Source organism: Triturus cristatus, chromosome 8 (assembly GCF_964204655.1).
Source record: "Triturus cristatus chromosome 8, aTriCri1.1, whole genome shotgun sequence".
NCBI classification, from domain to species: Eukaryota; Metazoa; Chordata; class Amphibia; order Caudata; family Salamandridae; genus Triturus; species Triturus cristatus.
Window position 1 is genome coordinate 529,137,220 of NC_140591.1, and position 27,767 is coordinate 529,164,986.

Sequence of the window (27,767 nt, forward strand, 5' to 3'; positions counted from 1 at the left end):
TGGGATTTTGACCCATTCAACCCTTCTTACATTAAGTATCTACCTAAACAAAGAATTATGCCATTCAGCATTGCTTCCCAGCCAATATTCCACTTTGTGCTTGAGGTCCCGACAATCTTCTTTTTATTTAGATGTTACAGGTCCAAGGTACTGAAATGTATCTCCTTGAACATGGCCTTGACAGATTTAAAGAAACTATTACTGTGATCCATCAATTTTGTGTACATATCCTTTACGTTTCCTGAATCCTACCTCCCAGTTTGCATCACCACAGAAGAGCTTTTCCAAGTTTCATTTTTGTGTAATACCATTGTTTGGGTACCATTGGATGTTCACTTTTGTAAGTGTGAACCCCCACCCCCCTTTTTGATGGTGGCGAACTTGCTGAAATATGGGGCTGTAAGGGTGGGGACCAATTAATACAATTTCACTGCCTGAGGCTACAAGGGTGGGGTTATTTATTACACCCACCTTGTTATCACCTCTAGGTGCTTCCTCTGTTGACAAATTATCAAGGAATGGCTCCATTTATGCTATCACTTACTTCACTACAAGTGATAGGTGGCTCTATCAATTCGTAAGATGCAAAAGGTCGATTCATGGTGAGACATTGAGCTACATCAATTCTGTCCTCAACAAGGTCTATTTATCAGTTTATGGCACCTTGGTGGTCAGGTAGTTAGTGATCGAGGAGGTACCTGGCACAATAGAGTCTTTCCCTCCTTTAGATGTATTGGCCTTCCTTTTCCCCATATTAAATTCACTTGAATGAAAAGTGCAGGAAATAAAGTAAAAGCCTACCTAAAGATGGCTCATCAGTGAACTGGATAAAATCAAAGACGCTCAGTTCCGTGATGTCACAGAGCCAAGGTCAAGCCACAGAGATGGATGGGCCAAGAGGGGTGGCCCAGCCCAGCCTCATTTGATCACAAACAGGCACAGACATGCCCACTCTTGTCCATATTAATGTAACTAACATACAACTTTGCAACATATTTCAAACTACACACTGGCATGCTTATTTTTCCAGTCCAGGTTCCACATTTAATCTACATAATTGCAGCCAAAGGATGATTATTAAAAAGAGCAAGACCCCAAAAATTGAAAAGAGGTTATGGGAAGGTCAACAGTGTGGGTGATCATGTATTACAAGAGATAAAAAAACACCTACCATAAGTAATAAGGAAATTGCAAGCCACCTTGGATTTACACAACAAAGCAATGGAACTCTGATTATGGCCTCATTAATTTATGAGGTCACAGAACTCTCTGGTGACTTTCAAAATCCTTATAATTTGTGGTTGTAATTGTATTAGGCAGTACATCCTAATGGGATCAACTTGATAAACCTTTGTATTTATGAAACAAACAAAAGTGTTGCAAACTATAGCTAGAACCACCATATCAATCAAAAAACAACTGATGTAGTGTGCATTATACAAGTCACCCCATGTTCTCACTTGCTTAGTGTGTCGTGTTGCATCACACCTTTGAGAGTACAGGGACAATATCTATAAGCCACACCCCTAAAAATCCACATTTCGAAGGTAATTGAGTCATGCAGGTCTCATTCAGAACTGTGATAGGTATGAAGGAAATAGCTTGATACCACAGAGGTACTAAAGATACGTAACTTATGGCCTGCTGTATCATTATTAGTCTCAAAAACTGGTCACAATTTGTTACCAATATTGTTATGACCAGTACAGAATCCTGTGAACTGACTTGTGTATTAATAAGCCAGTTCACAAAAATTCGAACTGGAATAGGTCGCAATCAGACCTACCGACTTAATATTTATTTGGCGGTTTGCAGTTGCAAATCAGTAACTTTTCACTGGTTTTCTACCCAAATTTCAATCGCAAGACATTGAAACATGTGGTACCAATTTGCAATTTGGAAGGGCTGCCTACAACATGCACTTTGCAAATTGCAATTCGGTAATAATTAACCATCTACATTTAGGAGTCGGTAAAAGGTTGCCTACTCCGAAAATGAGATTTGTACTTAAGACAAATCTATTTTTCGGTCACAAACAGCCCTATTTTGCGAAGCAGAGCATTTGAGGCCACAAAATAGATTAGTACTTCTGACCACTATGTGCCTGACAAGTCCTGGACTTAGTAACGTTTGTGTAGAGAATAAAACACTGCTGTATTTACTATGTATTGCATTGCTAGCAATGACCAACAAGAGACATTCCAGAATGGTCATTTGTTTGATTATGTCGGATTGCGTTTTGAGATCTATCGTGATATCATTCACTGGATGGCCCCTTTAATTTATTTTCTAGTATAAAACACACACACACCTGTCAAGTCAGTTGATGACGATTTAGCTGTGGTTTAAGTTGATCCCTGCAACTTAAAGAGTGGCGTCAATTATATGTTAATTCATCATTCTTCAAAAAAGTTTGCATTTTATATCCTTATTAAGTATTCAATAACTAAGCCATAAAACTCAACAATTCAAGCGTAGAAAAATCAAATACTGACCATAGCAAAGTTAAATGTCCCAGAGGAAGGTAAGTGCTTAATGTTTTAGAAAGTTAATTATCCTTCTGGTTCATGTCCTCTAAAGACGATTTTATTTTGGTCATAAAACAATATGTTTGAGGTTAAGTTTCATAAAAATAGACACATGTCTTGCATTTCAATTTCCGTGTTCATTTGCTGTTAAGGCAAGGATTGCTAGATCACAATTCTGATAATTGGCGGAATTTCTTTTGTCATTCATTTAATTAAGTCCATAAAATTATATTTAGTACCTCAGCAATTAAAGCTATAAAATGGCCACTGAATACTTTGAATACATGCTCGAAAGAAGGTCACTTTAACACAATCGTATGCCTTGACCCTAGAGATTCTATTGCACTCGCACAATCTCTGTTTCAATTTCAAAAGCTTGTTTTTACGATTACAACATCTGGGCTTTGTTTTAAAGTTTAAAAGGGCTCAATTACAACTTAAATACTCCTTAGCACCATAATATTGTTGACTGAGTGTATATTGAGGCCAGTTAAGAAGAACTGTAGATAGATAGCCCTAGGACTACATTGTCAATTAAGATATGGTAAAGTACCAGATGCCATGTAATATGACTTGAAATGATCTATTGTATATACTAACTTGTTTATTAATTTAATATTGTGCTGATTTTTTTCGTTTTTTATTAAACATTCCTAGTGAACACCAAGAGAGTCAGAAAATCATTGGGCTCAGATGGGATGCAGGGCAGTGTTCAATAAAACTCAACAGTTTAGGGGGCATATGTACAAGCCCCTATCGCCACCACAACCTCACTGTTACCGATGTTGTGGTGGCAATAGGGGCTTAGCCTTATTTATAAGGCAGTGTTAAGCCACTTAACATGGCTTAATGCTGCATTGTAAATAAGGCCTTTCACGCTATGCTCAGCATGAAAGGGGTGGGCACTGGGTATTGCGGTGGGCGTTCCACCGCAACACCCATTGTTTTTGACGCTGCCCCCTATGTACAAGGGTGGTGTGTATTGGAGGCAGCGCCAAAATTAAGACCAGGGAAAACCTGGTCTTAAATTGGCGAAACAAGGAGAAATGCATTATTTCTCCTCGTTTTTGCATTTTCCATGTGTGCTGCCTTGTGCAGTACACATAGCAAAAGCAAAATGCCATGGGTTCTTTATGTACAGGAAGGTCCCCCTCCCTGTACGTAAACACTCTTTAAAAAAATGCCATTTTGGGACTTTCATGTATGCTGCATTAAGCAGCACACATGAAAGTGACAAAATTGCATTTCAGGATTGTTTATGTGCAGGAAGGGACTGCTTCCTACACATAAACAATCCTCCCCTGCACACAGTCAACATTGCACTATGATGCAAGGGTGCCTGCGTTGGCGCTACACTGCTAAGTGTAGCACCATCACAGGGCAAAAAGCAAGGCTGCACCATATCGTTGTAAATATGGTGCAGCCTTGCGTTTCAGAAGTGGCGGAGAGAGACGTTAAGCCAGGAAGTCTAACGCATCTCTTTGCACTTCCTTGTAAATATCCCCCTAGGTTCTGTAAGAGTAGCTGAACAGTTAGGTTGTCAACAATCTTGAAAATGAAAGATTGTACCCCTGAACTATTTGTACCTGGGTTGTCTGTCAGATGGCCTGCATTAATGCGGTGGACCGTCTGCTACTTCCCTCGGTACTAGACCAGGTAAGATCTCCATGCCGTGGATAGTTTCTCTAACTACATGGATCCATTAGAAGGTGCTTGGTGACTATTTTGAAGTGTGGTGTACACACTCCATTGCTGCCAGAATCCTGCACACATGATTACAACATTGAAATGACCACAGAACTTTGAAACTCAGGACAAGATTCACAAAAGGACTTTGTATTTGTAATGCTAACGCAGCTGAGTTTATGGATGTCAAGCAGTAATTCATAATGACTAAATGTGCATAGTAGCTCACCATGGGCCTCATGTAGGTAGCCAAATACCGGTCGGTAACGGCCGATTTTCGGTAAATATGCCATTACCGACCGGTATTGAGACAAGTGAGATGTAGGAGTGCAAAAACCACTTTTCGGTAAATATGAGGCGGTAAATACCGAATCATATTTACCGAATCCGAAAATACCGATTCATATTTACCGAATATATACTTAACGAATCGGTAAATATGAAGTGGTAAATATGAAGTGGTAAATATGAAGTGGTAAATATGAAGTGGTAAATATGAAGTGGTAAAAACTAAATTGACATGTAGGAGCACTCGGTAATTAAGAAATCCATGAAAATCGGTAAATAAGAGTCGGTAATTAACACGGATTGAAAGCAGGTGGTAACCATCAACAATGTATATAAGCAACCCCAAAATGCAACAGCGTGGACAACATGGCCGCTCTGTATGTCATTGCAAGGCGCCTACGTCTACAGGCAGCAGGTCTGAGGATTTGGCGACGGGAGGAACGCATCTACAGACAGCGCATCACACTCTTCCAGCTGACTGATGCAGAGATACATGAGAGGTACAGGCTACACCCCGAAACCATCATGGACTTAATCAGGGACCTGCACCCACTCCTGGACCAGCCAATAAGAAGGGCGCACGCCATACCCCCACATGTGCAGGTGCTCTGCAGCCTACACCTACTGGCATCCGGCAGTTATCAGGTGGTGATAGCTGCGGTGGGTGGTGTATCCCAGAGTTGCCTGTCCCGTTTCTTCAGGAAGTTTCTGGATGCCATGATGCAGAGAATGCACCACTACATCAGCTTCCCAAACACACAGGCTGCACTGCAGAAAACCAAAACAGACTTCTATCACATGGCACAGTTCCCCCATGTCATTGGCTGCATTGATGGCACACACATCCCAATCTGCCCACCAGCTGACACAGAGCACATCTACAGGAACAGAAAGTCCACCCACTCCATCAATGTGCAGGTGATCTGTGATGCAGGGAACATCATCACTGATATTGTTGCAAAGTTTCCTGGGAGCACCCACGACTCTTACATCTTCCAGAATAGTGGGATCTACACACGACTGAGTGCCGGAGAATTTGGAGAGGGATACCTGCTAGGTAAGTAGCAGTGACACCCCTTGCAACCTGCAAATCATAGTGTATAGAGGCATGTGACTGATGTTTCCCTGTTACTCATCTAGGCGACAGTGCATATGCATGCCGGTCATTCATCCTCACTCCCTACCTACACCCATCAACCCAGAGTGAGAGACGATACAACGTGGCACACAAAACAACACGCAATGTGGTGGAGCGGACGTTTGGACTACTGAAGAGCAGGTTCCGCTGCCTCCACAAGAGCGGAGGCGCACGCCAGTACACACCCATCAACTGCTGCAAGATCATTGCCACTTGTGCAATGCTGCACAACCTTGCCACGAAAAAAGGGACAGATGTGGAACTCACATATTTTGAGGACAACGAGGATGAGTCAGGCCAGCCAGAGGGCAACGCAGCTAGAGTGCCAACTGCAATCGATGGGAGAGAGAGACGGGCAGTGATCACATGCAACTATTTCTGAGTAAGTAAGGGGACACAGCCAGTTGTGATGAGTCATGACGTAGTTTAATGTTGCACCACGCCATGAACACATGAACAAGCCAATTTAGCTATATACCATCTATCCAAGGAGTAAGTCCAGGGTTACGTCACCCATTGGGAAGTGGCTAAGCAGGGCTACATCAATGTTTGCGCATACGCGCTGCAGTGGTGGATGGCACGGCCTGTGCATCCTCACTTGAGCCAACCCCAAGCCGCCTGCTGCTCCTGCGTCCTTCTGGGACGGGGGGTGTGATGCTGCTCCTGCTGATGGTGTCGATGCTCTCCGCAGCATCCCCTGCATCAGTTGTCGACGGCTGACTAGTTAATAGCACCCCTAGTGCACTTGTCACCTGCACCATCCCCCGAGACAGGTCGCTGCAGCAGTGTGTCAGCCCCTCCTGCATCGACACAGAGCGCCGGCAGAGTAGAGAAGTGGCAGTTGCCAGACGGTTGAGTGCCCTGGTGGTAGTGTCCCTCCTCTGCCGTTCCCGGCGCCGTGCTTCGATGTCAGCATCTAACTTGCTGCACAACTGCTGGATTGACTGGGACATGTCCAGAATGCCCGCTGCCATACCGCTGATGTTATTGTCCATGTTAACTAATGTAGTTTTCATTACCCGCATGTGCCTCTGGACTGACATGACTGCCTTTGTTTGCAGGCGCTGTTGTTTCAACATTTGGCCCTCGAGCCCCAAGAAGACACCATGGCTGTCAATGGGTGCTGGTGGACTCTGGACACGCGACCTGCGGCGCCCTCTTGCTCCCGTCTGTGCTGCCTGTGAGGTGTGGGGCACAGTGGCATGGCTCCCTTCCTGGGGCCTGGTGAGTTCTTCAGGGCCCATGCTGTCGTCAGACGAGGTGTCTAAGGCTCGTAGCCTGGCTGCTGGACGCCTCCTCATTCTCACACCTGCAAGCGGAGATGTTGCCGGTGACTCAAACATGAGTGGCGATGCTGGCTCTGGGTGAGGTGATGCTGGCTCTGGGTGAGGTGATGCTGGCTCTGGGTGCGGCGAGGCTGCCTGTGTTGGTGGTGCGGCTGCCAGTGGACCTGCTCCCTGGTCTGAACTTGTGCTGGCCAGAGGTGATCTGTGTGGCCGGTGTGCCCTCTCTCCTGCAGCATGCCCTGTCCTGCATGATGTCACATCTGTGGACAGAAATACAACATTGGCTCAGTGTCCCCGAAGGGCTGCATTGCAAGCGTCACAATAAATCATTTCACATTCCAAAATGTCCTCTGCCTCCTTGTGCCTCATGTGCGTGACATGCCTTATTGCCCTGTGCCATTTACATCATGGTTGGTGTTTCCCTGACTACATCTCCCAGAATGCATTGCCTGTCTGCACTGACACATGTGGACTGCAGTGTGATTCTCGTTTCACAATGGGGGATGTGGGATAGGGGTAGGGGGGGCTACATTGCTGTGCTTTCGTCTTACCTTGTTGTGTGGCGGCTCTGGCAGAGCTGTCGGCGTCCCCAAGACCCACGACGCTCTCTTGCTCGATTGTGGCCCCCACCAGCTCCTCCAGTTCGGTGAGGGCAGGTGCCCTGTTGGTTCCACCTCCAGTCTGGCTGGCCTCCTTCTGGATGTCGCCCATCTTCCTCTTGGTTACAATCCTCAGGTCATACCAGCGCTTCTTTAGGATCTCTATGTCCCTGTGGGTCACTCCCACAGCATTGACCTGCGCCTGGATGGCCATCCAAATGTTGCGCTTTTCAGCCTCAGGCACTTGCAGGGATTGCCTTCCAAACAGCTTCTGGTGCTGCTTCACCACCTCCTCCACCAGCACCTGGAGTTCCTTGGGGCTAAATTTCAGCTTCCTCCTCCTTTCCCCTCCGTCTCTCTGTGTTCTCTGGCTGGACATGATGTTCGTATTCCCGCTCGCACAGGCACCGGCTCCCTGCCTCTCCTCTGCACTCCCAGCCTCTCCAGGGTCTGCTAATTATGTACACCTGCCTGGGTGTGGCCACTTCCTGGTTGGGTGGGGTGTCGTTGCACAGGATTAGCTATTTCATCAAGTCATGTGATTTTATTTACCGATTCCGTACATACCGATTCGGTATTTCCCGATTCGGTAAATACCACCTCGGTATTTACCGATTCGGTAAATACCGCCTCGGTATTTACCGATTCGGTAACTACCACCTCGGTATTTACCGATTCGGTAAATACCGCCTCGGTATTTACCGATTCGGTAACTACCACCTCGGTATTTACCGATTCGGTGATTTCCGATTCTTGATTACCGACTGTTACCGATTCGGTAACTGTTACCGAATTTTTACCTACATATAACTTACCGATTCTTAAATACCGATTCGGTACGGCTCGGTATTTAAGAAACGGTAAAATTTATTTACCTACATGAGGCCCTATGTGTCTTGAAAATGTCAGTACACATATGGCAAACCAGTGTGAGATGCAAAACACAGGGATTTGGAAACGGATGATGGTGAGGACTTTTCCTAAGGTGGGACAAAAAAATACATAGTTGACTTATGTAATTGAATTTCAACTTGAGCTCTGAACAAATTAACCTTGGAGAACTGGGCAAGGCAGAGAAGGAAGGACATGGAGCAACATCAGAGCGGTCATATTACCACTCTGCCCAGTACTCTCCACTTCCTTTTCCAGTACAGTTTTCACTGAGAGCCATGTGTAAACCCCATCATGCTGGCACAAAGAGAACAACTTCATAAAAGCACAAAAGAAAAGCAAATGTATTTAAATAGTAATGTGCTGCTCCAAACTCAACTGAAGCTTTTAGTCCTCACTAAAACAATTAAAACAAAATTAAAGCATGGTTGAACCCCCTTTTAAAATGAAACAATCTCTTACTACTTAATGACGACCGCTGCAGGACAGGGCGAGCAAGACCTCTGACCTCCTGGTCAGAAAATTACTCTCCCCTCACGCAGCTCCCTGTCAGGGTCTCTGACCCCAATGCTGCCTGAACCGAAGATTGGTGTTCGAGTCTCACCAGTGCTCGTGCTTCTGTATGTTTTTGCCTTATCTTCTCCTCACTTTTCCTTGCATTGCCTTTATTCCTCTTTTTCTACTGAGTGCCTTTATTTCACCGAATGCCTCTGTTCACTTTGCTTATTTTTCCTTATTTTCACTTTTTACTCTTTTTCACTTTTTCCCCTCTTTTCCTGCCGCTGCTGCCCCCGCCCCGCCCGTGTTCCCATTCCTGCCTCCCAGCTGCTCCCCCTCCTCCCGACCCCCTACTTAATGGTGCCTGCGCTGCTGGCTCGCTGAAGGCACACCAAAGGCAAGCCGTCTGCGCCCATCCACGAGCTGACTGCGACCAGCACCAGGGACCCTGGCCTGCCGACCCGCCAACGCTACAGCCCCTCTGCCCTCCACGCACTCAACACAGGCCAGAACAACTCCTGCAAGCATTCTTCACCAATCGACACCTATGGACCCTTCACCTGCTGGCACTGCCGCCACTCCTTCACCATCTCTGAGACCCAGGACCCCCCACAACCCTCCCACCACAATACCACTGCACCCAAAACATTGCAATGCATCCTCCTCTGCATCCGTCTCAACTACTGCAACACTCTTTAGGCCGAAATCAACAAGAACCTCAATCGTAAACTCCAGATTGTCCAGAACTCCTCCTCCAGACTAGTCCTCAACCTTCCACACCACTGTTACATCGCCCAACACCTGCATACACTTCATTGGCTCCCCATCAAGAAGAGAATCCCCTTCAAGCTCCTCACCCATGCCCAAAAAGCCCTCCACAACACCGGGCCTGCATACCTGAACTACCACCTCACATTCCACGCACCCCAAAGATCCTTCCACTCAGCCCAGCTCTCCCTTGCGACGGTGCATCGCATCAAGAAGACCAGAACAGGAGGTCGCTCCTTCTCCTTCCTCTCAGCCAAGGCATGGAACCCCCTCCCGTACCACCTCAGTCAAACGCCAACACTCTCCAAGTTCACAAAGGACCTCAAGACCTGGCTCTTCAACAGATCTCCTTGCCCATCCTGGACCTGCCTCTCCCCCACCTCCCTCCCCCCCAGAGCCTTGAGACACACAAGGGTAAGTAGCTGCGATTAACAAACCCATGATTGATTGATTGATTGATTGATTGATTGATTGATTGATTGACTAAGGTCCAAAAATGGAGGATTCCAGGAGAAGAATTCTTAATAAATGCTCCATATTGATGCATTGGTTTACACATCAAGTTTCAAAGACATCTCAATACAATCAAAATATATGCAAAAAGTAGGATTTGAGATATGACAACCATATTCAAATTCCGGATGGTAATAAAAGTACAGTGTATTTTGAGATAAAATAAAGATTCATAAAACTGGACCAGGGGAGAGTTAGTTATTATAGTAGAAAAGGGCTTGGAGTGAATCTTTTAAACACTCACTAATGAAGCTAACAAATTTGGAATCTGTATAGTGAAAAAGATGTTTTCAAGCTCCACTATGACAAATATAGGAGGAACCACAAATGCAGCAGAAATATAAGCTTCTAACACACACACAGCAGGTACTGCATTGAGAGCAAGGCTGTATGTTTCTCTCACCCTCATACCAAATACAGCAAATTGTTCGCACAGGGAAGTGTTGTAGCACGTGCAACAGTAGAGCAGACCTTCCTCGAATATGATACACATAAAGCATAAGGAGAAGCAGTCCAAATGTCTTTCTCACAGCAGCAGTGTTTGCTGCCCTCACACACAGACATAAGCAAACACTGCATGTGCAGCTGATGTGCAAACCTCCTTCACAAACAAAGAACAGCTGTTGTAAGGCATCAACAGTAGTTTTTTGGGATAAAAGAAAGAAATACAGGTGTCTCTCTTTCTACTCTATGACAAGTTAGGCTCATCTAGATCCAGAATATTATGAGTCAGACAACCCTGCCAAAGAAGTGCTCACCTATAGGGGTTATTTGTAAATGTATGGAAAATCGCACTGACCCATGAAAGCAGTCCAGAGACAGCTTGTAGTGCTTTATAATAGTAGGTTATTTATTATGTACAATCTCAGCACCAACCTTGAGTATCCGAATGGTGGAAATTAATATTGTAACAATTGGTCTAATCTCTACTTAACGCATATATCTATATTATTTTCAGGCTCATCATTATAGTATCAGCTGAATGATTGGTATTTTCCCTTACTATTGTATGCCAAGCCATGCACTATCCCTGCAAAACCATAAGAAACCGCCCAGGCCAGCCTTTAGATAATGGCTCTTCTGATTTTCCTTAGGTAACCAGTCGTCCTGCCTGCCTGTCCCACATTTCTAGCCCCCTTTGTACATTTCTTCCCAGTGATTCTCTATGGGAAGGAGGGGAGGGTAGCTTGTTGTTCAGTTTCTTGTATCTGCATCATTGCGTGAACAATGCTTCATCCATAGGACAAGCCATCAAAACATGCTTCCTTCCACATTAGCTCAGTGCCAGCCAGATGGCCCACTTCATGTAGCTCTCTGGACGGCAGAATGGAAGTTTCCTCTTCTCTGCATCGCTGTTAGTTATATTAGTATAATTAATATCAACCTACTTTGAAAAATAATATGGCAGCTTGCACACTCTGTTAGCTATTATCACCATTCAGATCATTAGTTGTCTAGGCCACAAGCCTTTCACATTCACACTCTAATAAGTTAGTGCATTCATGTATTCATGTTTGCCGTACAATTAGGCCTGATTTATGTATAACATGCATGCATTATCATAAAAGCCTTACCACATACGTCAATGTACTTTCCTATGCATATGTCGATGACAGTACAGGCATTAATGGTTCATTTAAACTGGATATATGCATCCGTCACATGTTTAAAGGAAGAGTCAGTGCTATCTTCACAAGCACACACACAAACACATATTTGGCCCATGCGGCCTGGAAAAGTGGCAGTTTAGCTGTTTCCTCATATGTGCCGCATGAGTACAGCACCTCTACAGCGTGGGCAATAGCAGTGCAAGCTTTCCTTTCTCACAGGTACAAACACTATAGACTTGCAGCAGAAGTGCAATTCTTCATCACTCAGAGCACAGGCTCAACCAGGGCTGCAGCAGGAAAGACTGCCCTCATAATCTTAGTGTAGGTACATCCTCGCTAGCAACAGTGAGCAATTCCCTTACAAACCAGCAAGACCAGCAGAGATGCAAGCTTCCTAAACAAAGAAAGAATGCGCATAACAATGGAAACAGCAGTGCAAAATGCTCCCATTCCTTTGCAAATAGCAATGCTTTCTCTTCCTTGTGCCCCATGCCAAACCAATCAAATTGTGTTTGTCATGGTTACCAGAACTGTGATGTCACGACGGACACCATGTTCAGGTCCTAGGTTATCCTTTTGAAGGTCATTGTTTTCAGGTGTGTTGCTCTAATTAGTTCGGTTAAAATTAATAAGGACTACATTAATGTTGAATGTAGATGTTGAACAAAGGTCCAAGAGCTGAAAATAATGTCCATTATGACATGGAGCATCTAGAACACGGTTTTAACATCACATCCACCCAAGTCCCAACATTAAAGTTCCCGAATCAAATTTTTGATCTCAGTTCACTGCCATACTGGGTCATAAAACAAGAAAACAACTTTAACAAACACAGCTCCTTTTTGCTGGCTCTGCACGAATAGAGAGCTAACAGACAGAGAGTATAGAATAGATACAAACTCATCTTAGACCCCCATTCTTCTCCTTCAAGACAAGAGGAAAAATCAAGCAGATAGTTTGTCGTAAAGTTAAGGCAAGTTTTTCTGGCTGACCCTCAGTTTTGCATTCTTTCACTTCAGCTTTCTATTTCTTCATTGTATTGTGCATAAACCATGGGGCAGATTTACAAGAAAGTGATGCATCTGTAGAGATGCATCACTTTCCCTGCGTCAACATGCCAAATCCTTGCGTTACCATGGATGCGCCGTATTTACAATACGGCGCACCATGGCGCAAGGATTGACAGATGCGTCAGAAATTCTGACGCATCTGTTGACGGAAAAGGCACGCATTGCTGGAGTCGTTTCGCAAGCACGACGCAACTCCAGCAATGCTCAGGACCGCCCTATGCCTAACATGCTGCGTCACTCCTTACGCCTGCTTCAAGCAGGCGCAGGGTCTTGTAGATTTCACTGCGTCACTTTTACGGGGCTTCCTGCGACGGAACGCCCACCCTGCATACATTAAACTTGACGCAGGTTTAACGTGGTGCAGGGCTTCACAACGTGACGCATCTCCCTAGATGCGTCACGTTGTAAATGGGCCGCAACTTTTACGCTGTCGCTGCATCACAAAAGTGACGCAACGATGGTGCAAAAGTGACACAAGGGGCTTGTAAATCTGCCCCCATGTATTTAAGTGAGTGAGGCTTTGATAGACAGCATGTATTATTCAAGTCAACACAGACCATACACATACAGCATTTCAGGCTATTGATCTCTTTGGGTTTTAGAACTCTCTGGCACATTACTTCTATCTAATTCAATATTCAAATTATTTATGAGCTTAAAAAATATAACAAGCTTTTTTGGACAGAATAATCCAATCAAAAAAATTATTGTTCCAAAGGGTTATGCTTGTTCCAATCTGTCAAAGTGAAAGCACTCGACTCTGATGCGTGTTCCAAGCTGTCTCAAGCAAAGCGCCTATCTCTGATATTCAGCTGAATCAATCATTTGCTTTTGAAGGCGCACAGCTTTTTGGATGTTAGGATGTTCCATCTGAAATTAAATTGATAGGGGGTTGGACATTATCTTAGATGATATTTTGCTATTGAATCTCATTCTTAGAGAGCCCCTGGATGTTTGAAACAAATAATGTTTTGGAAATTATTGAAGCCATGCTAACACCAAATAACTTGCTGTTTCCATTCTTCAGAGTCTTTAGCCCAATATAATAATAAAAAGGTACACAGAAGAGGTGATATTTTTATTTATAGGCTTGGCATAGCATTTCCCTGAAAGGATTAGGCTTTTGAGTTCAACTTTGGGATAATGCCTCAAAAAAGCAAAAAGGCTTTTGGACAATTGGTCTATGCTTCTTCTCTCATTAATTGGTTGTGTCTCAATGATCAAAATGCCCATTTGAACATTATTCCTATTTGTGTGTCTTATTCTTCTTCTGAAAATACCCAAATCTTATTTTCAGGAACTAGATACAATGGTCCGAAAATTTGTTTGGGTGAATAAACAGCCAAGAACTAAACTTTCAATGCTACAACTTGATATATCGCAGGGGGGCTACCCCTCCCGAACTTTAAAATATATTATCAGGCAGCTTTGCTTAATGTTGTACTTCAGCTTGCATTGTCACCCTCTAAATTAGCACATTTTATTTTTGATATAATGCTATCTGAAAGTGCTATATAAGTACCTGTCTTCCTTCGCTAAATTGCCGAAAAAATCAAGGTATAAGACTATAAGGTTGATTTAGGGCCTCATTTATGAGGCGATACTGGCACTTTTGCACCGCCAGAACGTCACTTTTTTGATGTTCCTGTGGTGCAATATACCACTGGCATATTATAAGGCTATGTAAAGCCATGTTATATAGCTTTTTATGGCCTTATAAACAGCCGCGACCCGAGCAGGTAAGAGCGGTGGAATGGTGGGGTCAGATTGGTTAGGGATTCAAAATACTACAATGAGAGAGAATTAATTATTTCAACTGTAGCAATGGCGGGCCCTTCTTGCCGCACCTCACATCAGTTCTCAAGAAAATAATAGTTGTCGTGCAATCAACCCCATACACCAGCCGCTGAATGGCGCTACTGTGCTCCAGATCAATAAAACATAAACAAATGAAAGAGGGGGTGCACAAATGAGATAGTCTAAGAAGCCAAACGTTATAACTAAATGTCCTCTTTAATTCAAAATGGATTTGGGTTGGTAAAAAGATGGTCAGCCAACGCGTTTCATTCCCTCAAGGGGAACTTCATCAGGGCTGTAACATGATAAAACAACATATATATTACATATAAATCATAAAGCACAGGACTAACAACACAAAAAGATGACCATAAAATATGACAATTATAACGACATATTTTTGACAACATAAAAAAGTAACCCTTTAAAATCACATGGTTTAAACGTGCAAAAGAATTAATTATTTCTTTAATTTTCCCTCGTGGTCATCTGTAGAGTTCCCCCCAACCCGGCCACACCGCTCTTACCTGCACAGGCCGCGGATGCTTATAAATATGTGCCCCTTTCACACAGAAAGCTGCATGAAAGGGGCGTTCCATGGGTGGTGCTCGGGGCATTCCCAGCAACACCTATGGCTTTTTGACACTGCCCCAGATTTTTGAGATATCATAAGTCTGAGGCAGCACCAAAAATGTTCTCCTCCCCAGGGGAGGCGTAAGGTAGGCACAATGAGGAGAAGTATCTTTATTTATCCTCGTTTTTCCTCTTTCCATGTGTGCTGCATTCTGCAGCACACATGGAAAGAGGAAAAAGCCTCTTGTGATTGTTTTTGTGCAGGAAGGTTTCCCTTCCCTTCCTGCACAAACATAATCATCCCCGCAACGCAGGCACCCTTGCACCATGATGCAAAGGTGCCTGCATTGGGGCATGGCAGGAATGCACCTTATCTAATTGATATGGCGCATTCCCTTTCTTTTGCCGTAGGGCAGCGAAGCAGCAAGGCCTGCTGCACTTCCCTGTGGCAAAAACCCCCAGAAATGGGGCCCTTAGTCTTTCGCATCCAATTATTTTTTAAAGCAGTCAAAATCCCTGCATGTCATTCATTCATTAAAATTTTCGGATTGTGAAGGGTGGGGCCTCAAGTAATCGAAGTGAACTCTAGATGTATGGAATGGAAGGAGGCAGGGTTTGGATGACTTGGGGATTTTTATATGATAGCAAACCTGATTACCTCGGACATGATGATTCAGCAGTTGGGTTCTAGGAATGCAGGTCTTGCTTGTTGTTTTAATCAAATAACCAGTGTTTGAAGCAAAAATTATGTGATGGTAAATACTCAGTTGCAAATGTTCCTCTAACAATTATACAAGCATAATTTACTTGGAGTGGGTAATTGGTACTAATGAAAGAAAGGAACCAACGGCGGACTCCAATAGCCGCACCTCCTCGGTGTGTTCCCCAGGTGATGAATTGGTAGTATGTTATGAATCACTGTGCACAATCAGCTTCGGCACCCGCCGTTGTGGGATGCCAACTGCCAGGCAGAAATACAATACTTTGAAAAACTGGAGTGGTGCACTACCAGGTGAGTAAAATGTCAATAAGGAAGCCTGATCAGTGTCTTTGTTGCAAAAATATATATCTTTATTTTAAACAGCCCATGCAAAGCAACATCCAACGCATTTCGTTCAATTGTTGAAATTTGTCAGGGCTGAAAAGTATATGACATGAAGAACATAAATACAACAAAGAAGTGAATGGTGACAGATACAATGTACAATGACAAACAACATTCTGTACATTGATTCAACATGACACTGGGAAGGGCTGTGGGTATATATTAAATACACATATAATACATCTTGTGCATCGGGACACATCTAATATACAATACTAAACATCTTCCTAAGTGATCCTTCTGCAAAACACTGGACAGGATTGTGTATACATTTAAAAAGGACATACGTGACATAAGTAACATGGTAACATCTGTATTTCCACACATCATGGCAATACTGTAGCTTATATGCACAATTTCTGTAACCCTCATAGTGTGGGTATATATGTGCAAATGGGAAACAGGGGGGTCTAGGAGGCTTAGTCCCTACCCCTTAACCAGATGGGACTTAATAGCAGAAGGGAGGTATAACGATAGTACACCCCAAATCCATTCGCAAGGGGAACATATAACAACATGTTAAAGTTTGTATTACCACACATCCTGGCAACATTGTAGCTTATATGCCCAATTTCATTGACCCTCATAGTGTGGGTATATATATGTAAATGAGAAAGAGAGGGGCTGGGAGGCTTAGTCCCTACCCCTTAACCAGATGAGACTTAATAGCGAAGGGGAGGGGTGTGAGAAGGGGGGAGTATATCCCAGTCTTAAATGGGTATAATGATAGTACACCCCAAATCCATTTGTAAGGGGAACATATGGCGTGTGACAAAACATTTCTAAGTAATCAATGACAATTAATATGAACAATAGAGAGCTCAGATATACGAGGTCTACATGTAGTAACCTATTATGTAAATACCATGCGTGAAGATAACGATAAATGGCGAGCAGTGCTTCTTAACAGAGTTGTTTATGTGGCCCAATGCGATCGGGGCCCTGATGTTAAGGTGACACCTCAGACTCACACCAGTGGGTTGTGGTCTGAAATATTCATCGAACTTCACCAGCCGGTAGAAGTATATTGAATGGAAGCCGCCGAGGTCACAATCGATTTGACTAAGACGGACGAGGACGTCTATCTATTCAATGCCCATGATCGCCTTGGCGGCTTCCATTCAATATACTACTACCGGCTGGTGAAGTTCGATAAATATTTCAGACCACAACCCACTGGTGTGAGTCTGAGGTGTCGGTTGACGCCTCCATGCAATTCGCTTCAAGTTGGATGCCCATTTACTAGGATCCACTGCCAGCGGCTGTCATCCCTCCCCCCTCTGTCCCGCTGAAGACCCGCTCCTGATGCCTAATAAACTGTACAACTGCTAAGGGTCGAAACATCGACGTTACCGTCACTATTAGTCCACGCAATCCCCCTGAACTGAACAGGAAACTATACCTACTGTTGGAGGGTTATGCATTGATTTTGGACTTGACCAAAAAGTTTCACTCCCCCTGTTTCTATATATACGTCATCCATGTAACTTTTGTACAGCATATTTGTCACCTATCACTATAAGTCACTAATTGTACACTTTAGCCTTCTGTAGTTTTTTCCTATGTGTACTATGTCACAAACAGCCATCTCCTTTTATTAGAAGAGTAAAGAGTTCCGTTTACTGCTTATTGAAGTTGTTTTTTCTTGGTGTGTTTCTTGGAAATATTACTAGAACGTATATTTCTTAATGTATTGAATATCTTGTACAAATCTTTTGACCTACCCGACAGAACCAATTTTCTTATATTTTTCCTTAGCAATGTCGTATAATGGTTGATAAATGTATTATTCCAGTCTACCAGTCTCTCAAAAGTGTTAAATATGTTAGATGAGAGGGAAACTCACATAGAGAAGATGGGTACAATAACTTAAGGTGTTCCTTTAGTAGATTGGATGCACCTTCAGAGAAAACTTACATTGCTTTCTGTACAAAGCACTTTTAATGGGGTAAAAAGTTATTATAATTTTCTATTTTAGAGGCTGTTGTATGATTTAAGCAGCTGCTATTTATGAATTTTAGCATTCTTCGTCCTGCATCTAAGTAATATTTATTTATTTCTGTTTTAGTATTGCACTGATTGCACACTATAATACTTTGACTGTTACTGCAGTGAATTCTGTAGGAAAAAATGGTGATTGCTATTACTTTTGCACTTTATGAATTTGGAATCATATCTTTTCATTTAATCAAAATAAAAATATATTTTTAAAACCGTTAGGATAATGCATTGGTCCCTGGACCATTTCAAGGTATTATTAGGAGCCAAAGGCCATCACTGTGAGGTGGCCACATTTAAGGTGGGGAGATAGCAGACCAGAATTACAAGCAATGATCGATATATGCCCATCTCACTTTGTCAATTGCAAAAATTACGTTTTTGGACTAAGGATTAAACTGAAAAACCAAGGATCACCGCGTCCTTTCCTGCAAATTGTGCCAAATTCCAGAGACGTTTTCACTCATATTTAACTACAACTCACAACAAGATTAGTCGTTCTTGCATGTAAATTTCTGTCAATGGAGGCACTAAAAACAAAACAGTGAATAAACTTTGAATAGGTCTGTCATATGAACGTGTCCACTGATGGAAATTTCTATTTAGTAATGCAACAGGATTCCAACACCATAGTCACTGTTCACTGTACTAAATTTCCTCTACCTAAACTAATCAGTGTACCCGTCAGATATCATAACTACTGAGTCGAAAAATGAGTTTTTAGTGCTTTCATAAATTGGACAGAGTGATTCTGCCTATTAAACGCAAAAGGATTAGAAATCCAAAAATATGTAGGTAGGACACGAATAGCTCCCATTCATTGGTACCTGTAGGCAAGCAATGAGAAAATGGCCATGAATCAAGGTTTGTTGATGGAATGGGCATTCAGGTGACAAGAAAACCCTGCAGGTCAGTTTATAAAATTGGATTGTTTGTGTTTTTATTTGATTAGTAACTGAAATAATTCCCAACCTGAGGTTCCTTTAACATGTATTTTCCCTTCATGAGATATACTTGGGCAGACTGGAGGGATACCTATGTGCACATGTGTATGTTAGACCTGGCACCTTGGCGTGAGTTTCCCTTCCACTTTTTGATGGTGTGCCTCGACTGTTTTGCTGGTGTTGTCCGCTCAGGGCACTGCGCCACGGCTAATCCGTGCCGCAGTGCAAGTGCTCCCGGAGTAAAGTGTACCTGTAATGGATGTCCATGATTGGGTTATTGGATTCACTGTCAGTCCCCAGTAAAGTGCACCAGGGGTGCCAGGGCTTGTGAATGCCAATGCTGCTGGTGGGCTTGCAGCGCTGGTTGCGCCACCCACGGAAGCGGCCTTGTAAAATGTGTCCAGGGTCTGCCACCGCAGACCCTGTGCGCGGTCCGGGACCGTCGCGCTGACTGCGCAAGTGCCCCCACTTGCCAGTCCCTAAACCTTCCCTTACCTACATATTAGCCACCCCTCTGGTAGGCCCAAGGGCAGGGTGCATTGTAGGCATAAGGTAAGACATGCCCTGGTGTGTGTGGCATGTCTTAGTAGTGAATTACAGCCCTTGTCGTTTTTCACTATTGAAGGCTACCTGCTCTCCATAGGCCAGAATGGGCTGCTGGGATCACGCCAACGCTGTGACCCCAGTGGACTCAGAGAGCATGGTAGAAGTGTCAAGTTTAGTATGCCTGAACTCAGGATGATAAAATACTTCTTGTAGTCAAGTTTATTTTAATATCCTGGGTTTGTAAATACTACTTTTAGAAAGTTAGTATTTACTGACCTGACCATCTCAGTCCGCCTCTGCTGTATGTGTATGTGTTCTGCCTAGCAACAGTAGGAGCCGGGTGGGGGGATCCCCAGAGACAGGTTGGCTGCCAGGTGGTGGGTAGAGAGATTACACCTGGATGGGTGGGAGGAGTACACCTTGACTCTTGAATAGGCCTGTGCTCTGCCCCCACAAAGCCGGCGCCACCCCCTGTGGGGCGGCTGATGTCTCTGCCCTGCTGCTGAAAGGAAAGAGCAGAGTCACCATAACAAAGTGCTCCAGAACTGGACTGAGCCAGGCCTAGGCCCCCTGGCGCTAAAGAACAAAAGAATCATGGTATAAAAGTAGGAGCCTGGCTCCTAAGAAATCAGAATCCTGTTTACCACAAAGAACCTCTGCCCGACTAGAAGGAGAAGGAGACGCTGGAGGAGCTGGCCTGCTGCCTGCCTTGCTGAGAAAGGAGAGGAAGAGACTTACTGAAAAGACTTTGCTACTTTGTGCTTGAACATTCTCCAAGGGCTTGATCTGAGCTTGCCCCCTGAACTGAACCCCAGGAACAGTGGGTTCTCTGTGCTTCTTGCTCGTCCTCCAATTCGAGCCGTGTGTGCATCCCGCTGGAAAAGAGACTGCGCCCCTCATCGCCCCTCCTAGGGCCGTGACACTCAGAAGCTCGCCTGCCTCCAACCCGTGAGAGCCCCGCTCCGTCCCGAGCCGCTCTCTGTTCCCGGGCCAGGCCGCCTGCATCCCTGTCACCGCCTGCCATTGGAGTGCGCTGAACGCGCTATCACCCCTCCTGCCGGAAGCCGTCCGACGACTGTGATCTACGCCGGGTCACCCAGCTGCACTAACCGTGCCCTGCGACCCCGCTTCGCTATCCCCGGACATCTCAGGCCGCGCCGCCCCCGCTGTGGAGACCCTCCTGCACCGCCGTGCTAAAGGGTCGCGGGCCGCGCCTGCCTACTTGCCCACACCTGCTGATTGAGGACCCAAGAACACTTCCCAAGCTGAGAGTCGCACCGACCTGTGCCGAACTCTCCACATCAGGAAAGAAGTTCCAGCATCGGGCTCGGGGCCCGCAACGCCTTATTTCCCCGTTCGCAGGAACCGATCTCTGTAAGTACTGGAACTACAAGTAAAGAGACTACGAACTATCCATTTGAAACTACGAACCAAGAACATTTGCCTGCTGTATAACCTGGTGGCATAGCGAAAACGTTATTGGTCTTGTGATAAGTCTGCTGAGATATATATACCTTATTTTTACATAAAGAATCGTATTTTTATATATATCCAAGTCTGGTGTCCGTTTCTGGGGGGATTGATGTATTTACTGTGTGTATGATTGTAAGTGCTTAACCAACAACGCCTGAGGAATCGCCTTGGCTGCTCACGCCACGCACCTAGAGGGTGAGCAAGGGTCATTCGCGAGGGGTTATCCTGCGCCCTGACGTGGAGGAGAGGGTTCCTGCTTGACACAAGGGCAACCTTGCGCCAACCAGAGATCCCCGACTCTAACATTGTTGGCAGCGGTTGGGATTTCGGATTTGCATTTGTAATTTGCATACGGTGAATTATTAATCACCAGATAGTGAGAACAGACCAAATAACGCAGCCACAGGTTTGTAATTGTTGAACTTTGTTAAGACATCTGCCATTACTGCAACCATGCCTGGCTCGCACTCCGCTGGAAGAGCACTCTCTGTGATTTCTGGAATAGATGAGGTGGATTGGGAGAGACTGGAAGGCTACACGATGGAGCAATTGAAAGGCTACAGTGTAAAATTCCGAGTTCCCCATGCTGGATTCAAGAGGAGAACCCAGTACGCCAAGGCGCTGAGAGCCTGGAGGGAGTCACGAGACCCACGGAATGCGGGGGACATCGTTCCACCCGACAACCTTGAGGAACCCAGCAGAGTCCGGTCGCCAGAGGAGCTGGCAGACAGGGCAGCCGACAGGGCGCATGCAATGGAGATGGCAAAGTTGGCCGGACAAATGGAAATGGAAAAGCAGAAGTTGGCCCTGGAGGCACAACAACGCCAAATGGATCATGATATCAGATTGAAGGAGTTGGAGCTGAAGGCGAAAAGTTTGGACACCGCTCCTTCTGGTGGCAGCACTCCACCAGCGCAGGTAGAGTCCAAGGTGTACATCCCCAAAGATGTAGTAAAGGAGTATTTTAGAAAGGATGACATAGGGCAGTGGTTTAGGGCCTACGAGGTGGCCATGTCCTCACACCGGGTCCCTGAGAAAGACTGGGGAGCGGGGTTGTGGGGAAGGTTCCTTGCGGAAGGGCGGGACACACTGTTAGATTTGCCCTTAGAAGTCCAGACCTCATACCCCCATATGAAGGAAGCTTTAATGACCAGGTATGGGTTAACTCCTGAGCTATATAGACAGAGGTTCAGGGAGACCAAGAAGATCCCTGAGAGTACGTATGTGGAATATGTGACCTTTTTCTGCAGAGCGCTGGATGGTTGGGTGAAGGGTAGCAAAGTGAATGATTATCAAGGGCTGCTTGATTTAATTGCATGGGAGCACTTGTCCAGTCAATGTTTTCCTGAGCTACGCCAGCACCTGATAGATAGCAAGCTGTCCAACCCGAGGAAGCTTGCTGAGGAGGCGGACCGCTGGCTCAGCACCAGGGTCCACAAGGGTCAAGTGGGAGACTCCGCCAAAGGTGGGCAGGGTCCCCAGCAGAAGAGTGGGGGGGACAAGGGTAAACAGAAGGGGTTCCAAAAAGGCCCCCAAAGTAATTCCCAAGGGAACCAGCAGAAGGGTTCTCAGCCTCCCCCACCCCCGCAGCAGAACGGGGCCCCGACAGGTAGACCTGTTCCAAAGGGGCCCTTCAATTGTTATAAGTGTGGTGACCCGGGTCACATTGCCTCTGATCCTAAGTGTCGCCTGTTTGGTAAGACCGCACCCACTGGTGCTCCACCCCGGCAAGTAGCTAGTGTTAACTTTGGGGAGGAAGTAGCAGTCCAGGAGGGTGGGGGTCCCGGGCAGATGACCCTAGTCTCGCTAGGAGACAGTGAGATGGTCCCTGTAACCTACCTGCCCTCTAACACTAAGAAATATGGGCAAGTGGTGACCATCAATGGAAGGAAGGTGGAGGCTCTCAGAGATACAGGAGCCAGCGTGACCTCGGTGAGGCAACACCTGGTGTCTCAAGAGCAGATTGTACCCAATGCCTACTGTAGGGTTGTCAATGCTGACAACGTAGAGAGTCGTTGTCCAATGGCTCAAGTTCCCTTTGAGTGGGGGGAGGTCTCTGGTACTCTACTAGTCGCTGTGAGAACTGACATGCCTGTAGACTGTCTGCTAGGGAACGACCTGGAGAGTTCCCCTTGGGAAAAGGTGGAGAAGACCACGCATCTGAGGATGGTGGGTCTACCCGACTGGGCGTGCGTGACCACCCGGTCCATGGCAGCCAGTAGGGGTGTTGAGAGGGTCCTGGAGCCTGAGGGAGAGGTCCAGGAACCGGCCTTAGGGAGAAGGCGCAGGAGGCGCGGGAAACCGGCCCCCGAAGTTCCCACGGCCCAGGAGGAAGTAGACCCTGAGGGGGATACTCTGGAGCCTACCGGGGAACAGATTGCCGAACTGGGAGATCTGCCTGAGCTGACCCATTGGCAGCAAGAAGGAGGTCCCTCCAGGGAGGAATTCTGCAGGGAGCAGAAAGAATGCCCTTCTCTCGTGGGTATGCGGCAACAGGCTGCAGACCAGGCCAACGGTGTTCAGGCCAAAACACACTACGTGTACTGGGAGAGTGACCTCCTGTATTCCGAGCCTAAGGCTGCTGAACCTGGGTCAGCCCGTGTGCTGGTGGTACCCCAGAAGTTCAGAACCTTCCTACTGGGGCTGGCTCATGATGTGCCGTTAGCAGGACATTTGGGGATGGACAAGACCTATGACAGGCTTGTCACCCACTTTTACTGGCCCCAAATGCATAAGAATTCAGATTCCTACTGCAGAACCTGTCAGACTTGCCAGGCCAGTGGTAAGAGCGGAGGGAAGCATAAGGCTCCTCTGCAACCTTTCCCTGTGGTCGGTACGCCATTCCAACGAGTGGGTATTGATATTGTGGGGCCTCTGGACCCCAAGACAGCCCTGGGCAACAGGTTCATCCTGGTCTTGGTGGACCATGCCACCCGGTACCCTGAAGCCATCCCTCTGAGGACAGTGACGGCCCCCGTGGTGGGACGGGCACTGATGGGAATTTTCTCCCGAGTGGGATTCCCTCTAGAGGTGGTGAGCGACAGGGGGACCAATTTCATATCCACATATATGAAATCCCTGTGGAAGGAGTGTGGGGTAACGTACAAGTTCACCACTCCTTACCATCCCCAAGGAAACGGGTTGGTTGAGAGATTCAACCGAACCCTCAAAGGCATGATCATGGGCCTGGACGGTCCAATGAGGCGTAAGTGGGACGTCCTCTTGCCATGCCTACTCTTCGCTTACCGAGAGGTGCCACAGAAGTCTCTAGGATTCAGCCCCTTTGAGCTTCTGTATGGTCACCCGGTAAGAGGACCTCTGAGTTTGGTAAAGGAAGGCTGGGAGCAATCTCCCAGGAAACCTCCCCAGAATGTATATAGTTACATGCTGGCCTTCCGAAACCAGACTCGGCGTTTCAGGCAACTTGCTGAGGCAAATCTGGAAGCCAGCCAGGAGGAGATGAAGCGGTGGTACGACCGGAATGCCACTCTGGTAGAGCTTCAACCTGGACAAAAGGTGTGGGTCTTGGCCCCAGTGGAGCCGTGTGCACTTCAGGATAAGTGGACAGGTCCATTTGAGGTTGTGGAGCGCAAAAGTCCTATCACCTACCTGGTGGACATGCAGACTCCCAGGAACCCTTTGAGGGTCCTACATGTTAACCGCCTTAAGCCCCACTTAGAGAGGACCGAAGTGGGCATGCTGCTGGCCACTGATGATGGAATGGAAGAGGAGACCGAGCCTCTTCCTGACCTCTTAGTGGCCTCTGAGAAAGATGGGTCAGTGGATGGAGTTAACCTCTCACCCACCCTGACGCCCGAACAACAGGAAGACTGCCGCCACTTGCTGGGACAATTTTCCGACCGATTCTCCCTGGTTCCTGGTGTCACAGATTGGTGCGTCCATGATGTGGACACAGGAGACAGCTTACCTGTGAAGCACAAGGCTTACAGGGTAACTGACAGGGTCAGAGCTTGCATTAAGGAGGAGGTCTCCAAAATGCTTGCGCTAGGGGTGGTTGAGTCCTCCAGCAGTCCTTGGTCCAGCCCCGTGGTCTTGGTCCCAAAGGCTGCTGCGCCGGGAGCCACCCCTGAACTCCGGTTCTGTGTGGACTACAGAGGACTCAATTCAGTCACGAAGACTGACGCGCACCCCATCCCCAGAGCTGATGAGCTCATTGATCGGCTGGGGGCTGCCCGGTTCCTCAGTACGTTTGATCTAACGTCTGGGTACTGGCAGATCGCCTTGACCGATGGGGCCAAAGAGAGGTCAGCATTCTCTACACCAGATGGGCACTTCCAGTTCCGAGTCATGCCATTTGGGATGAAGAATGCCCCTGCCACCTTTCAGAGGTTGGTCAACCAGGTACTGGTTGGGCTGGATACGTTCAGTGCCGCCTACCTGGATGACATCGCAGTGTTCAGTGCCACCTGGCCTGAACACCTGCGCCACCTCTGGGAAGTGTTGATGGCGCTGCGCCGAGCAGGCCTCACGATCAAGGCAAGCAAGTGCCAGATCGGGCAGGGTTCCGTGGTGTACTTGGGACACCAAGTGGGGAGTGGCAAGGTGGCACCCTTGCAACCCAAAATCGAGACCATCCTGGCTTGGGAACCCCCCAAGACGCAGACCGCAGTGAGGGCCTTCCTGGGGCTCACTGGGTACTACAGGAGGTTTGTCAAGGGCTATGGAACGATCGTTGCCCCCTTGACAGAGCTGACTTCGAAGAAGCAGCCCAGGAACGTGATTTGGACTGACACCTGTCAGAAAGCTTTCGACACCCTGAAGACTGCCATGTGCACGGCGCCCGTGCTCTTGGCCCCTGACTTCTCCAAGGAATTCCTAGTCCAGACAGACGCTTCAGAGCATGGTGTAGGGGCTGTTCTCTCACAGATGACTGAGGAGGGCTGGGACCAACCCGTAGCCTTCATCAGTAGGAGGTTACTTCCACGGGAAAGTAGGTGGAGTGCAATTGAGCGAGAAGCATTTGCTGTGGTCTGGGCGCTGAAGAAGCTAAGACCCTACTTGTTTGGGTCTCACTTCCGGGTTCAGACGGACCACAGGCCCCTCAGATGGTTGATGCAAATGAGGGGTGAGAACCCGAAGCTGTTGAGGTGGTCCATCTCCCTACAGGGTATGGACTTTACGGTGGAACACCGTCCTGGTACAGATCACGCCAACGCTGACGGTCTGTCCAGGTATTTCCGCCTTAGTGACGAGGAACCCCCTGGGCAAGGGTAGTTCTCCCCACATTTCAGCTGGAGGGGACACGTGTTAGACCTGGCACCTTGGCGTGAGTTTCCCTTCCACTTTTTGATGGTGTGCCTCGACTGTTTTGCTGGTGTTGTCCGCTCAGGGCACTGCGCCACGGCTAATCCGTGCCGCAGTGCAAGTGCTCCCGGAGTAAAGTGTACCTGTAATGGATGTCCATGATTGGGTTATTGGATTCACTGTCAGTCCCCAGTAAAGTGCACCAGGGGTGCCAGGGCTTGTGAATGCCAATGCTGCTGGTGGGCTTGCAGCGCTGGTTGCGCCACCCACGGAAGCGGCCTTGTAAAATGTGTCCAGGGTCTGCCACCGCAGACCCTGTGCGCGGTCCGGGACCGTCGCGCTGACTGCGCAAGTGCCCCCACTTGCCAGTCCCTAAACCTTCCCTTACCTACATATTAGCCACCCCTCTGGTAGGCCCAAGGGCAGGGTGCATTGTAGGCATAAGGTAAGACATGCCCTGGTGTGTGTGGCATGTCTTAGTAGTGAATTACAGCCCTTGTCGTTTTTCACTATTGAAGGCTACCTGCTCTCCATAGGCCAGAATGGGCTGCTGGGATCACGCCAACGCTGTGACCCCAGTGGACTCAGAGAGCATGGTAGAAGTGTCAAGTTTAGTATGCCTGAACTCAGGATGATAAAATACTTCTTGTAGTCAAGTTTATTTTAATATCCTGGGTTTGTAAATACTACTTTTAGAAAGTTAGTATTTACTGACCTGACCATCTCAGTCCGCCTCTGCTGTATGTGTATGTGTTCTGCCTAGCAACAGTAGGAGCCGGGTGGGGGGATCCCCAGAGACAGGTTGGCTGCCAGGTGGTGGGTAGAGAGATTACACCTGGATGGGTGGGAGGAGTACACCTTGACTCTTGAATAGGCCTGTGCTCTGCCCCCACAAAGCCGGCGCCACCCCCTGTGGGGCGGCTGATGTCTCTGCCCTGCTGCTGAAAGGAAAGAGCAGAGTCACCATAACAAAGTGCTCCAGAACTGGACTGAGCCAGGCCTAGGCCCCCTGGCGCTAAAGAACAAAAGAATCATGGTATAAAAGTAGGAGCCTGGCTCCTAAGAAATCAGAATCCTGTTTACCACAAAGAACCTCTGCCCGACTAGAAGGAGAAGGAGACGCTGGAGGAGCTGGCCTGCTGCCTGCCTTGCTGAGAAAGGAGAGGAAGAGACTTACTGAAAAGACTTTGC